The sequence below is a fragment of the Gadus chalcogrammus genome, chromosome 22 (genome assembly GCF_026213295.1).
Source record: "Gadus chalcogrammus isolate NIFS_2021 chromosome 22, NIFS_Gcha_1.0, whole genome shotgun sequence".
In the NCBI taxonomy this organism is placed as follows: domain Eukaryota; kingdom Metazoa; phylum Chordata; class Actinopteri; order Gadiformes; family Gadidae; genus Gadus; species Gadus chalcogrammus.
Window position 1 is genome coordinate 922,494 of NC_079433.1, and position 13,695 is coordinate 936,188.

General features: G+C 40.5%; 2 long non-coding RNA genes across 3 annotated transcripts; one reads left to right on the forward strand and one right to left on the reverse strand.

Moving 5' to 3' along the window:
* Positions 1–7,287: 7,287 nt before the first annotated feature.
* Positions 7,288–11,419, reverse strand: LOC130376082 (uncharacterized). The gene is made up of 3 exons (XR_008893941.1): positions 9,154–11,419; positions 8,261–8,362; positions 7,288–7,666 (listed from the first exon to the last, which is right to left on the reverse strand). It is a non-coding gene; the product is annotated as an uncharacterized LOC130376082 (long non-coding RNA).
* LOC130376081 (uncharacterized) lies at positions 9,393–13,192 on the forward strand. 2 transcript variants are annotated; one of them, XR_008893940.1, is made up of 6 exons: positions 9,393–9,700; positions 9,812–9,903; positions 10,342–10,469; positions 10,754–11,301; positions 11,522–11,631; positions 12,090–13,192. It is a non-coding gene; the product is annotated as an uncharacterized LOC130376081 (long non-coding RNA). The 2 variants fall into 2 exon arrangements; XR_008893939.1 differs by having other exon boundaries at positions 9,393–9,903.
* The last annotated feature ends 503 nt before the right edge of the window (positions 13,193–13,695 follow it).

Genomic DNA, 13,695 nt, shown 5'->3' on the forward strand with positions numbered 1-13,695 from the left:
GAGCTGTCCTTTGTGATTCTCTCCGCTCTGCTTAGGCAGCGGGAGATGTATATGTCCTTCAGGGAGGGGAGGGGGCAGCCAGTGATCCTCTGTGCGGTGTTTACCACTCCCTGGAGTTTCTTCCGCTCTGCCTCAGTGCACTGTGAAAAACCACACTGAGATACAGAACGTCAGAAGACTCTCGATGGTGGAAGCGCTTAGAGAGGTCCACCATCAGCTTCTCTCCCCGTTGTTCCTCCGAGCACCCTGAGGAAGGGAAGCCGCTGCTGAAGCCGTCTTGACGACCGCCGCCCGTGTTTGGCAGGCCCAGGAGAGGCCACAGAGATCATGGTGCCCAGGAAGCGGAAGGGTGTGGACCTCTCTCTACACAGGTCACCGTTGATTAGAGGGAAGCCGGGTCTGCTCTGCTTTCCCTGAAGTCCAGGATGATCTCCTTAGTTTTTTTTGGATGTTCAATTGCCAGGTTGTTGTCTGAACACCACAATGTTAACTTCAGGATCTCACCCTGTAGGCAGACTCGTCTCCCTCTGAGATCAGTCCCACCACCGTTGTGTCGTCCGCGAACTTCACTATGGTGTTGCTGGGGTGGGTGGGACTGCAGTCGTAAGGTGTACAGAGAGTAGAGGAGTGGCTCAGCACACACCCCTGTGGAGGGCCTGTGCTGAGGGTGCGGGTGGAGGAATCCAGGAACAGGTGAGCGGGTCGAGACCCAGGCTCGACCCGGGTCTCTATATATATATATACAGTTTATATATATATATATATATATATATATATATATCTGATATGTATATATATATGTATATATACATATCAGATTCAGAATCAGAATCAGAAATACTTTATTGATCCCCGGGGGAAATTGTTGTTCCAGGTGCTCCATACAATAAATATAAATACCCTACAAGCTAACCCTACAAGCATAGAAGATAAGATAAGATTATGAATAAATAAATAGATAAATAAATAAATAAAATACAATAAAAATAAAATAAAAGTAAGAAGTGGACATCTCTTAGTTGGTATATATACACTGCAAAAACTCAAAATCTTGCCAAATATATTTTTCTAATTTCTAGTCAAAATATCTCATCACACTTAATATAAGACAAAATTACCTAAAGAGCAACATTTAAGTGATATAAAGGAGCTTGTTTTTAGACAGTGCATCTTGAATATATGTTAAGTGAAACTGTCTTGAAAACATCTTGTTTTGAGTTATATCTCAGGTTAAACAAGCTTTTTTGACATGTCATTAGGTTTTTAAGCTGCTGTGTTATTTGTAAAAGATGAATCGTCTTGTTTCAAGAAATAGACTTAACTTGAATTGAGAAAACAAATCTGCTTTATTGAAAACTGCAGGTCAACATGCCCAATTCACAACAACTCACAATGCACAGTACAGTGTGGCTATTTTTCTTACATTTCCATCAAACCATGTCGATGTGATGTGTAAAAAAGACAGAGGCAAAAGCTGGAATTATGTTACCTCCTCTGTTCTGTTGCCCTCTGGACATACTGCACCACATTATTACTTAAGTAACAAATAAAAATAAATGCTGTCATAAATAAGTGTTTTTCAATGCTTAAAAAAAAAATCTGCCCAAATACCCACACTCAATATACTCAAGAATGATGTTTGAGGATATCTGAGAGATCATACTTCAGTGGAATGTACTTGCTATTATTGAAGTTTACATAGTAGTATGGTGTATAATCAACAAGCTTTTCAGCATCCATGAAAATATTGGCTTGAGCTAGGTCGGGAACTTCTACCTCGTAAGCTAAATAATGATCATTCCACCCAACTGTAGAGAGAGGTTGGCATTCAAAACAATACACTGAAGCATTTAAAATATAAATGTTTTTCACAAGTGCAAACTCTGGAGTATCATTGATGACATTAGAAATAACCAAAGATTTCCCACATGAATGCTTATTTCCATGTTGCATAATCCAATTTACTGAAACTATATGTTCAACGTGCTCTATTCCTAAGAAGTCTTTAATCTTTACTTCTACATAGTGAACATTTTTCACCTCAGAGGCTGGGCCCATGTCAGCTTCACTTGAACAAATTGGATGTTTCTCATGCACATTCTGACTACATTCATAAAGTTGGTTGTGCTTCACAAGTGACTTACAGATATTTTTAAAACTACTTTTCAAAGCCCACTGCTTAAAAAAGCAATGCTTTGACTCAAAGCGCATGCACATATGCCTCACTGTAGGACCAAGTGCCTTAATCTGAGAAGGAAGATGCAGCAAGTAATGTTGTTTAGGTATAATATTTGCATCTGGAAACAGTTGTTTGAAATGTTTGAAATGTTGCTCTATTAAAAGCTTCAGCCTTGAAAGAGTTGAGAGAGCAATAATAGGTGAAAACAGAATTTTGACTATCTCTAACAACTTAAGTAGCATTTGTGTGTAATCATTTTCTCCAATTTTATCAATAAGAAAAGGCAGAATCTTTAACAAAACCAGCATCTGCCCAGCTGACTGTTTCAATTTATTGTCATTTGATGACAGTGTATTGACAGATATGGGGCAAGGCTTATCCCTTGCATCCACAGGAGAATAAGGGAAACCAATAATTGCACTGTTGAATGCATCTAAGTCCATGTGTCCTGAAAGCACAAGATGCTTTAAAACACATTTGATTTCATATGGGGCAACACCTTCAAGAATGACATGCATGATGTCTTGTGGGGTTTGATTGATTATATCAAAGTGAGGAAATTCTGTTAATTTGCTTCTCCTGTTTATGCCATAGGTCGTTTTTAGATTTTCTTTCAGAAAGTCAGTATTTGTCTTCTCAATGTCATTACATTGACTGTTATGACTTGCCATTGTCCTTTTAACAAACAAATCTTCATTAAATTGCACCTGCATGTCTTCAAAGTTGCATTCACAGTGCCTGCATTTACTGTAGGCAAATCCCACTCCTATCTTAAATCCAGCCACTTCATGCTGAGCTAGAGTGTCTCCGCACACAGACATAAGTGCCCCATAAATTGTCCTCTCACCTTTTGCAGTGACAACCTGGACACCATCACGCAGCTCAGTTAAATCACGGTTAATCCTCTCAAATATCTTATCAATACCACAATGAGAAAGATCTTTTGATTTTACCATGGCAAGCAGACGAATAGCGGCAAGTCTTCTGTATTTAGGGTTGATGTTACCTAAGGTGTAATAAATCAATAACAATTTGTTTTTGTTTGCACGAGATCCAAGAGGATTGCATAGCTCAATTTCATCTGTATATAAAACCAACTGCAATGCTGTGGGAAATTTCAAAAACAGTGGGTGTGACTTAAAAATGTCTCCATCAATGAAATCATGAAAAAATCCATCCTTGCACGTCTTTGGTCTCTCATCAGGGGCGTTGCTAGACCTAGAGTTTTACTGGGGCACAGGCCCCCAACTGCCAATACTTTTTTTTTTTTTACGTGTGCACAATATGAAATAGATGGATACAGAAGGGTATGTGCGAGCTTCAAAATCATTGTCACTGTCATACTGTACAGTAGGCTATATTAAAGCACTGGTAAAGGTAAAGATTCAAAGATAGATTCATGAGTACCGTACAATGATATTTATTTTAACACATACACATCTCAAAGATTTACAAATAAGGTAACTGACAAATAAACAAAAAGTCTCTTTATGACCTTCCTCTTTATCAAGAGAAGTCTGCACATCTATATTTATTTAGAAGCTGTGTGGAAACAGCATAATTTTGCCAGAACGACATGGACTAAAAAGGCAAGAAAAAAGGTTGAGAACTAATAGAATTTCGGACTTAAGGTGAGGTGGCTCGTTGCCACCAATCAAACTGGGAAATGTAATAGAACCATCAAACCATCAAATTAAACTAAATAAGGCCATACATTACTGCATAGAGCCATTTTAAATGATTATTTTTTCCCTATTAGGCTGTATCGCCGCGCTTTCATGGTGGCAAAGCGGTCAATAACTTGGCTTTGACTCACTTTACATAGTTGCTCCCTTTCAATGGATAAAAGTGAAAGTTGGTGAAGCCTTCCTTCCCATTGTTGACCTAAGCCAGGTGTGGAGTCTTCTCAACACACTGAAAGATCGCTCACAACTACAGCTGTTCACAGGAATTGTGAGTGCAATCTGAATTAGCTGTGTCAGTGTTGGGAACATTGTTGGATCCATTATGTTAAAAACACCCTGTATATCCATAGTTTCCTTTTTGGTGTTCAGGAAGTTTTTGGCCACTAAAACTTCCTCAGGTTTTAGGTCAACACTGTAATGATCTGCCAGACCATGGAGGTGCTCTTGAGAGAAAAAGAAATCTGACTGGGGATTACAAGCCTGAACACCTCTAAGAACTTGACTGTTGACTGATGAAAATCGCTGCTCAATTTCACTCACCATCCTGTCCAGGCATGGTAGATACAGGTTTCTTTTTAAACATTCTGAATCACCAAGGTCACTCACTGCACCACATCTAGATTCCACTAGATAATCATCCAAGCGTTTCTGCTTCTGCCTTGGTTGTCTGGTACATGTTTCTGGAATCTCATTTGCTGCACAGAAGGTCTTTACTGTATCATACAGTATAGCAGCATCCTCATCTGTGCGCATCTGTTTGAGAGTTGCACAAACAGCTCCATTATATTCTACAGCCTTTGCCAGGTCCACTGTTTCACTCTGGAGATATTTGTGCAGATTCTCAGTCACAGACAGCAAAGTCTTGAACACCATGAGCTTATACACAGTGGAGAATGCACTGAGTTTAACGTGTAGCCCCACTGCATTGGCAGCCTTTATGCCAGAAAGGCACTCTAGAAGAGCAGGGTAGTTCTCCAGAACTGCATTTACAGAACGCAACTGGCATGACCAGCGGGTCTTTGACAGCTGCACAAGTTCAGATGGTTGCAATCCCAACCTATTTTGAACATCCCTGAATTTGTGATGATTTACCAGTGAAGTGCTGAAAAATGAGTATAGACTCTGCAATGTGTCAAATAAATCACTGGCTTCTGGCACTGCATGACAGGTGTGGCAGAGCACCAAGTTTAATTGATGCGCATAGCAGTGCACATAAATGGCCTCTGGGTGCTTGTCCCTGAATTTTGCTTGGACACCTCCAACAGCACCACTCATTACTGCCGCCCCATCATAGGCCTGTGCAACACACTTCACATGTGTAATGCCATCATGAACTAGCTGTTCTTCAATGGCTGCAGTTATGCTCTCTGCATCGAATTTTCTCAATTCCCTCATGGCCAGCAAACTCTCCTTTACTCTACCCTCAGTTACGTAGCGGACACATATAGCCAACTGCTCGGTGTTGCCATCTCTGGCTTCATCTGCCATGATCGAAAACATTCCAGAATTTCTTAACTCCTTGACAATGCTTGCCGTTACCTCCTTCGCATAGCACTCAATTATTTCATTTTGCGATGAAGGTGATAAATAGGTGCTGTGGGATGGGGCTGAATATGACTGGAGGAAAGGATCAAACTGCTTTAAATATTCAAAGCACTCCAGAAAATTCCCTTTATTGCTACTAGATGTCCCCTCATCATGGCCCCGGAATGGAATGTTTTGCTTTGCTAGCAATTGTGTGGTGGCCACAATGCGCCGCAAGTATTCTCGCCTATTTCTGATTTCAGCCTCATTTGCTGAATGTAACTGGTCAACCACACTCCCATGGGAGACACTTGATTTAAAGCTGTGCCATGACACCATGCTTGCTTTATGGGCTGGTGTTTTCTCATGCTCTCTGAAGAGATCAAGAGCTTTCTTCCAATTAGTCAAACCAGTGCTAACAAAGGTGTCATGTTTTACATTTTTCCCAAACATTCTGCATGAAAAACAGAAACCTGCATCTCTTGTCACAGAGTACTCCAACCAAGAAAAATTTGCAAACCAGCTGGAATTGAATGATCGTTTTTTCAACCCGAACCAGTGCTGTGGGTATTGGGCCAATTTCACCTGATTTGGACCATCACATATCTCCCCTAGGTCACAGATATCCTCCTCAATATTCTGAATAGTTTTGCGTCTAGCCCCCAACATGTCCTCATCCGATCCTTGCCTGTCTCTCTCCTCCTCCTCCCCCTGCCTGGCCCTGGACCCCCCAGCCTGTGCTCTTTCTCCCCTCTCTCCTCCTGCTCTTCCTTCTTCTTCTTCTCCTCCTCCTCCTCCTCCTCCTTCTATTCCTTCTCCTCCACCTTCTCCTCCAGCACTCTGCCCCTCAATCAGTGTAGCAGCCACTAGCCAGAAACATCCAAACACATAGGCCTAAGTATACTCACTGCATGCATTCATAGGCTTTCCTAATTAACAACAGGGAAGCTTACCCTTTTCAGTAGACAAAACTGAATAGGCAAAAATAAACCATTGATCAAATCACAGCACATCATACTAGCAATTGTTGGCTATTACCAGCATAAATATTAATGTTGACGTTAATGTGGGCAATTATCATACCTCCCTCGTCCTCATCTCTCCTCACTGCTCCTCTCCCTCTGCCCGTAAAGAATTTTCTGATGTCCATCTGAATCGTTTTTCAGAAGGCGAATGTTTAGCTTTACAGGACAGCTTCACAAAACAAATGCCTATACTTTTACAGGACCCTCAAGTTTTGAAGATTCATTATTCATTTCCGCGTGTTTGCGTGCACGCATGGTGTGTGTGTGTGTGTGTGTGTGTGTGTGTGTGTGTGTGTGTGTGTGTGTGTGTGTGTGTGTGTGTGTGTGTGTGTGTGTGTGTGTGTGTGTGTGTGTGTCGGTGTGCTATAAAACTTCAGGCTACAGACGCTCAGTATTGAAAAACTGGTGCTAATTATGTGGGCAAAATTAACAGCAATCAAGTTGTCATTGTTTGTGTCAAACAAGTTGTGAATTTGTTGTTACGTTAAAACAGGAGATGACTTACTCTGTGCTGTTTCCAGCTCCCGCGGTTTCAAACGAAACATTCAGAGTTACGTGGACGAATCCGGAAATAACTGTTTTTTTTCATTGGTTGTTGCATTAAATCTTACCCAGATACAGTAGTGCTATTTTCTGATTGGCTTTTATGTAGCCCCTTTCGTTTTTTGATTGGCTGGTAAGTGGCAGGCTCGACTGAAGACTCCCGAGGCAGCAGGAGATTCACTTGATGAATCTTGCCGATTCCATAGCGAGAGCGGCGCTTCTGCAGATTAATTTAATAATGAATCTGATCAATGGAATTTTACTGGGGCACTGGAGACTTTTACTGGGGCACGTGCCCCAGTAAAAAGGGGCTGACGACGCCTCTGTCTCTCATCAATCATTGCAATTGTTCTTGGATGTGATAGCAGCTGCTCCAAACTTTTCACCAACGGTATATAATGAAAACAATGGTCCTTAATGGTAAGAACTCTGGAGTCTCCATGTTTCACATAACATACTGTTTGTTTTGCGACAACAATCTCTGGTTCAACTGGTTTTAACAGTTCTTTGATGGTCTTATCCTGCAAATGGGTGGAAGCAATTTGACAGAAAGGGTCAACAAACTGGTCAAATATCCCCATTGCATCACTCTTTAGTTGATCCAGGTCCCCAGAATGTCTCTCAATCATATCGTTCATTTGCAGTTTTAGGTGCTCCAATAATGCGGCCTGATATTGCTGGACTCCACTCACCATATGGTTAACAGCTCTCTGGGGAGTAGAAAACAGACAAACAAACAAAATACTAGATAATAAAATTCATATAAAAATGCAGTCAACATACAAACTCAGACACTAGGGGTTTTAATTAACCCCTCAATTACATATTGTTAGTGACATGCAATGATCAAATGGGCTATTTCCAGCAAAACTTTCATGAAATAATATTGCCTTCCGCAACTTAAAGACCTTGTTTACACTTGGTCTTAAAATGCGTTTTGAGCAATAGGATAACAAGTGGACAGTGCTAAATAAAAGTGTTAGTGTTGGGTGTACTATATTGTCTCTATTCTTAGCTCATGCTCAACTAATATAGTGGATGGGCAGATTTTGTAAGCAAAGTATGTTACCATTTGCATATATAGCGGGGAAATGAGATCCGATCACAAGTGGTCACTGAAGAACCATGTGGAAACACATTCTAATGTCAGGTGTTTCTCTGACAGCTTTTCGACCCGTGATCGGATCAACCAAGATGCCAGGACTGAACAGTGGCCAAGTCATTTTACAGTTTAAGATTATTGTTTTTAAGCTTGCAACTAAAAATTAAATATAATCAATTGGAAAATCAATGGCATAAATTACCTGTGTCAGTCGATGGGTTTCTCTGGCTTGAAGAAGAAATGCAGTTGCATGTTTAGAAAGGTCAACATTCGTGAGACCCTCTCCATCTTCTTGAAATCCACTCTGAAAGAGATTAACAACAAACATATTTATTAAAACAGGGAAAATACGGAGACAACTTCCTGTCACACACTGTCTCACCTTTTCTGGTCTGGTAACTGTCTGGTAACTGATTTACGTAACTAATAATTAAATTAAATAAATTTAACTATCAAAGAATTAATTTGTTCAATTACTGCATATAAAATTAAGCAGTTGTTTAGAAAAGTAACTTCTAAATGTTTGCTTATTAATGTGCAGATACACTGCTATTATTTTAGTGTACCTACATTTATTTTTCTCGACGTTACACATTTGAACATATCATGATGACATTTTATTTAACTTTGCCTAATAGTCATTTTACTGAGCCCACCTTGAACACATCATATGTAAACCTCCTTCTGTCAGCTAACTATCTTTCACCCTGCTGAACGGTCTGACTGGACTGCTCTGCTGCAGCAGCAGGAGGCAGAGATACAACGCTGCAGTCCAGTATATCTACGTATATGCACTCCACTACAGTTTTCAGCCAAGGTGAGTTTATCATGACTGAGTCTTATGTATGCAATTAAATACAGGTTAATTGATGCTCGCTAGCCTGTAATGTAATGTCTGGTCACATTGATCATAAGTGGACAATCTGTGGGGCGGTAGGCTGCGTTTGTCAACATAAATGTAACCATTAACTAGCCGATTTAGGCTAGTTGTATTTGCGTTACAGGTTCGATTAGTCGTTACTGACAAAAGTTCAGGCACAGTTGACCTAAGTTAAATACATGTTTAGTTACATTTTATCTTGTGTAGCGACTTACCGCTGGAATGACAATGCTTGAGCCCTCCGTTTCAGCCACAGGGTTTGCATTAGTTTGGTCGTTTGCGGCTGTCCATTCACCTGCTCCAGGTAAACCGTGGCGAGTCGGTCCTTCCTCCTCCGCCGCTTCAACTCGGAGAAGATGATGCACGTGTGTCCGCTTCACGTGATAGTAAAAGGAGTTATACACCCTGTACTCACTTGGACAGCCATCAATCCCGCACACGACGCAAAGTCAGGGTTGCGGCTGTGCATGGTGTTAATGTGACTCAAAAGTTGTCTCAGAGTCAATGCCACAAATATGTAGCATATGCAGCAACGCCAAATCATGTTGGAAGCAAAGATGTCAGAGGCAAGAGGACGCCGGTAAAGTTGAAACTGGTCAAAGGTCGGTACGGTAGCGCAAGACTGCCGTAAAAACTCGTTACTATGGTTACACCCGCCAGCTAGCTGCTGCAAATGAGAACGTGGGGCGTAAACCATGGCGTAAACTAACGTTATTTGAGACCGATTTGGGTTTGAACTTGGATTGACGTGTTTCACTGCAAGTAAATTAAAGCGCTGTATCCAGTGCTCATTCTTTGTAGTTCACATCGCACACCCTTTGAATGTTCTCGACGTTTCAATGTGTTTTCAGTGTTTATTGTGTATCGTTGCAGCCGAACAGAGACATCGAGGCGGGCTAATTAACAATCTAAGTCAGCTAACGGCATGGAAGAATTGGATGATGTCGCAGTGTCGATTTTACGGGGTAATGTATGCAAATATTATTTATCATATATGAACAGAGTAATGCAAAGGCCTAATTGAAGCAAAAAAATACTGTCGGAACTCCATTGCGCTTTGGGGATAATGTTGTATATTATGTTGTGTTCAGACAAAAGCCAAGTAAATTTTCGCGCCACTTTGTTCCCGCTGAATTCATAAACTGTGAAGACTAGTCAACTAATGGCGACAAATGACAATTGTTGGTCACTAGGAAAATTCTTAGTTGATGGCAGCTCTAGTTATTCTAGTAACGTCTATATGACATACAACAGCAGCCAATGAGGTATCTACATTTCTATACTAAGCTGGTTAGCACTAGCTACCTAATTTGAATGAAGTGTAAACTTCTAAGAGCCTCTTGCAGTTTCACTTCTAGGGCACCGTTTCATCTTGCTATGTTTGTCTTCCAATTTTTTCATAGCTGCAAACATCACAGAGACAATGATGAGCACCCTGTCTCGTGAAGACTTGCGGGATCTTTTCCCAGGCCCTGAGAACTTTTTACGGAGAAAAGCGCTCTGGCGGGCCTGTCATGGTGCGTCGGAGGAGGTCAGTTAAGTAAACTAAACTAACCACCTATTTAAATTGGCAGCAGCACATTGAGCTAACAGCACAGTGTTTTTGGAACAGGCATGGCAGTCTACATGTGTGTTAAATTCAGTTTAGATTAATTGATAGGTGTTCAGTTAGTTGATGTAACCGATTTCACCCCTAAAATGGAACATTGCTTATTTATACGTGAGCAGAGCTGTCAATGCTACATTGCATTTTGTGTTGTCACAAAAAACAAAAATGTTGCTCTTTGCAGTAGTTCATTATCTTTTATTTTACAGGAGTCTGGACAAGAACACTCAACATTATCGGCCAGTTCCTCCTTTAATGCGTCACCCATGCGAAAGACATCGACTCCTAAAGCAAGTCCTGCAAAGTACACAACTGCTGAAAAGGTTGTGAAGTTATCATCGCCAGAATATGTGTTGCACACAGACACAGAACTTGAGCAAGTCAGAAAACACTACTTTGAGTTGCTGAAGACAGGCGAACAGCGCAACTGCCAAATGTCGAAGGAGCTCAGATGCCGGCTCATTCGGAACACCATGACCAGTATGATTTCAATCCTGAGGGCAAAGGGGGATGGAGAATCACACCGATACCCATCAAAGCCAGAAATAACAGCAATGGCAAAGACGATATATCTGAATATCTGAATTGGTATATTTATATATTTCATAGGTGATGGAGGAGCTTCAACGCATTCTGGATAAGGATAACACCAACTTCATCGATGAACTGAAAGGAAGATGGCATGACTTCTGCCAGAAGGTGCAGTTTTTTGGTGTATGGAAAAAGGCGTTGAAACCCCCAATGGGAATGGACAAAGGTAGGGAATGCTGTTTTGGTGTTATCAGTGCACTACAGGCATGTTAATTGTCAATTACACAAGCTAGTGTTTTGTCCTTTTTCAACTATGACGTGACGGCTATCCCATTGATGGCTGAATGTTTTTTTTTTTTTCAGCAGTGTGTGTTGTATACCTTTCGATCAGATTTGACCTTGTGCACTTTGTCCAAGTGTTTAAGTAATGAATATTTTCCTGTCAGCTGAACAGGCTCTTGAGATCCTACGTGTGCTGCCATCACTGTTCCCCTCCACGTCTGCTCCTCCAAAGAGGGTACGAAATGCGAGTGAGGCTCTGGTGCATGTCCTCGAGGTGAGCTATCTGAAATGTTGCAGGATCATTTTGACTGCAGTATCGGAAAAAATTGTAACTGAAGGTGCTGCCTCTGATGACTCCCAATGTATTTCCTATTCCATACTGTATGTTCTAATCCTTCAAAGACACAAGAAAACATTTGGTTTTAGAAAGAGGATTTTCAATGGGTAGATGTCTTGGCTATGTCACAGTACAAAAATGGGTGCATTACATGGTAGCAGGTTTTATCACCAATGATAACCAAGCAAGACTAGCCTAGCCTTGGTTTTTAGTTATTTTGGAAGGCTAGACGTGTATAAACAATAAATGCATTGGGGATATTCTCAGTACTGTAACTTTTGTCAGAATTTTACTTTGTAAAGTTTTGTGTTTGGAAACGACCTTCTAGCCTAGGTTGTTCCGAATGACCAAAATGCATTATCCTGACAGAAGGATGTCTGTGTTATGTGTTACAGGAAACGGAAGACCCCAATTCATACCTGAAAAAACGGCCTCTCTCCTGCCCAGTCCTGATTGTCAGTCCGTCCAACTGCCTCCTAGCGGTAGGAGATGTGGGAATAACCACCTTTCCAAAAGACAAGCTTACCGAGAGTGCTTTATACCTAATGGCCTACTATTATACCCTACACCTGACCTATCCAAAGTGTGTAGCCACTCTGCTTTCGGTCATCCAGACGGAGGTCCTCTTAGACAAAATCCATGAGAGAGATCTCACATCGTCTTACAAGAAGAGCATGGCTGAGTGGGAAGCTTTTATTGGCCAATAAAACCACTGGTCAGATATGTGGTGTACAGGATAGCACTTCCTCTCTCCCGCCAAGGTTGCCACAGTCCATGTTCATTGCATGTTTTCATGTTGGAGTTCCATAAATACTGTGAGCCAAAATGTTGAAGAAATTAAGATGTTTCCCTTTTATGTTCAATTAAAAAAAATTGGGTTAAATGCAGGACTAGTTTTCATTTATTCTGTCTTATAATAAATAGTTAATGTCTTGAATCTAGTAGGTGAATGTCTTGAATTTAGTAGGTGAATGTCTTGAATCTAGAACAGTATTACTTTTGTAGAGCTTAAAATAAGGTAAATACACTTGATGACAGGATGGTAAATTACTTTTTATAATGGCAAAAGAGTCAGGAAGGCTAACTTCAAGACATTTTGTCTCAAAATGCCATTTTCTAATCTTATTTCAAGTAGCTGGTGGACTTAAATCTAAAACAGTGTAACAATTATATAACTAAAAATTTGTTAAATACACTTGAAACAAGCAGGATGACAAAAAAAAATACTGCTTTTTAGAGGAAAATACTATTTTTGAGCATGACAAGCTTATTATGAGACACACAACATCACAATACTAGTAAAATATAGCTAAAAATGAGTTTTCCCAGCTAATTTCAAGATCACTCTTATCTTGTTAGGCTTCAATATAATGTCTTATTTCAAGAAATCTTACTAAGACAATTTTCACTTGTTCCATTGGCAGATATTTTTGCTTATTCCAAAGCAAAAATATCTTGTATTAATATTTTTTTGCTTATTTTAGGAGTGGCCTTTTTTGCAGTGTATATAAAGATTCTTATTTTACTTGATTAAGGAGGATGATGGTGGACATTTGGGTCAAAGGTTTGTTGGGTAGATGTTTTGGTTTGGTGCCACCTTAATATTCGTACACTTTAAAAAGGGGATTAGGATCTGCATTATGAATATTATCTGAGCTCATAGACACATTGACATTGTACACATTCAGCATTGATTATGCCATAACGATGTTATCCTTTCAAAGTCCAGTCAGAGAAACTGCAGTGTAAATATTCCAACAAATGTGTGTGCTTCTTTGTGTGTGCGTGCATGCATGTACGTTAGAGCATGTGTTTATGATTGTGTGTGTGTAAGACATTTAAAGAGAGTGCCTTTTAGTTTCCGGCTCCGTTTAAAGGCCGCTTTAACATCCCATAAGGGGGGGGGAATGTATGAAATCATCTTCTACACACCACACACACAGCATGTGTGTGTGTGTGTGTGTGTGTGTGTGTGTGTGTGTGTGTGTGTGTGTGTGTGTG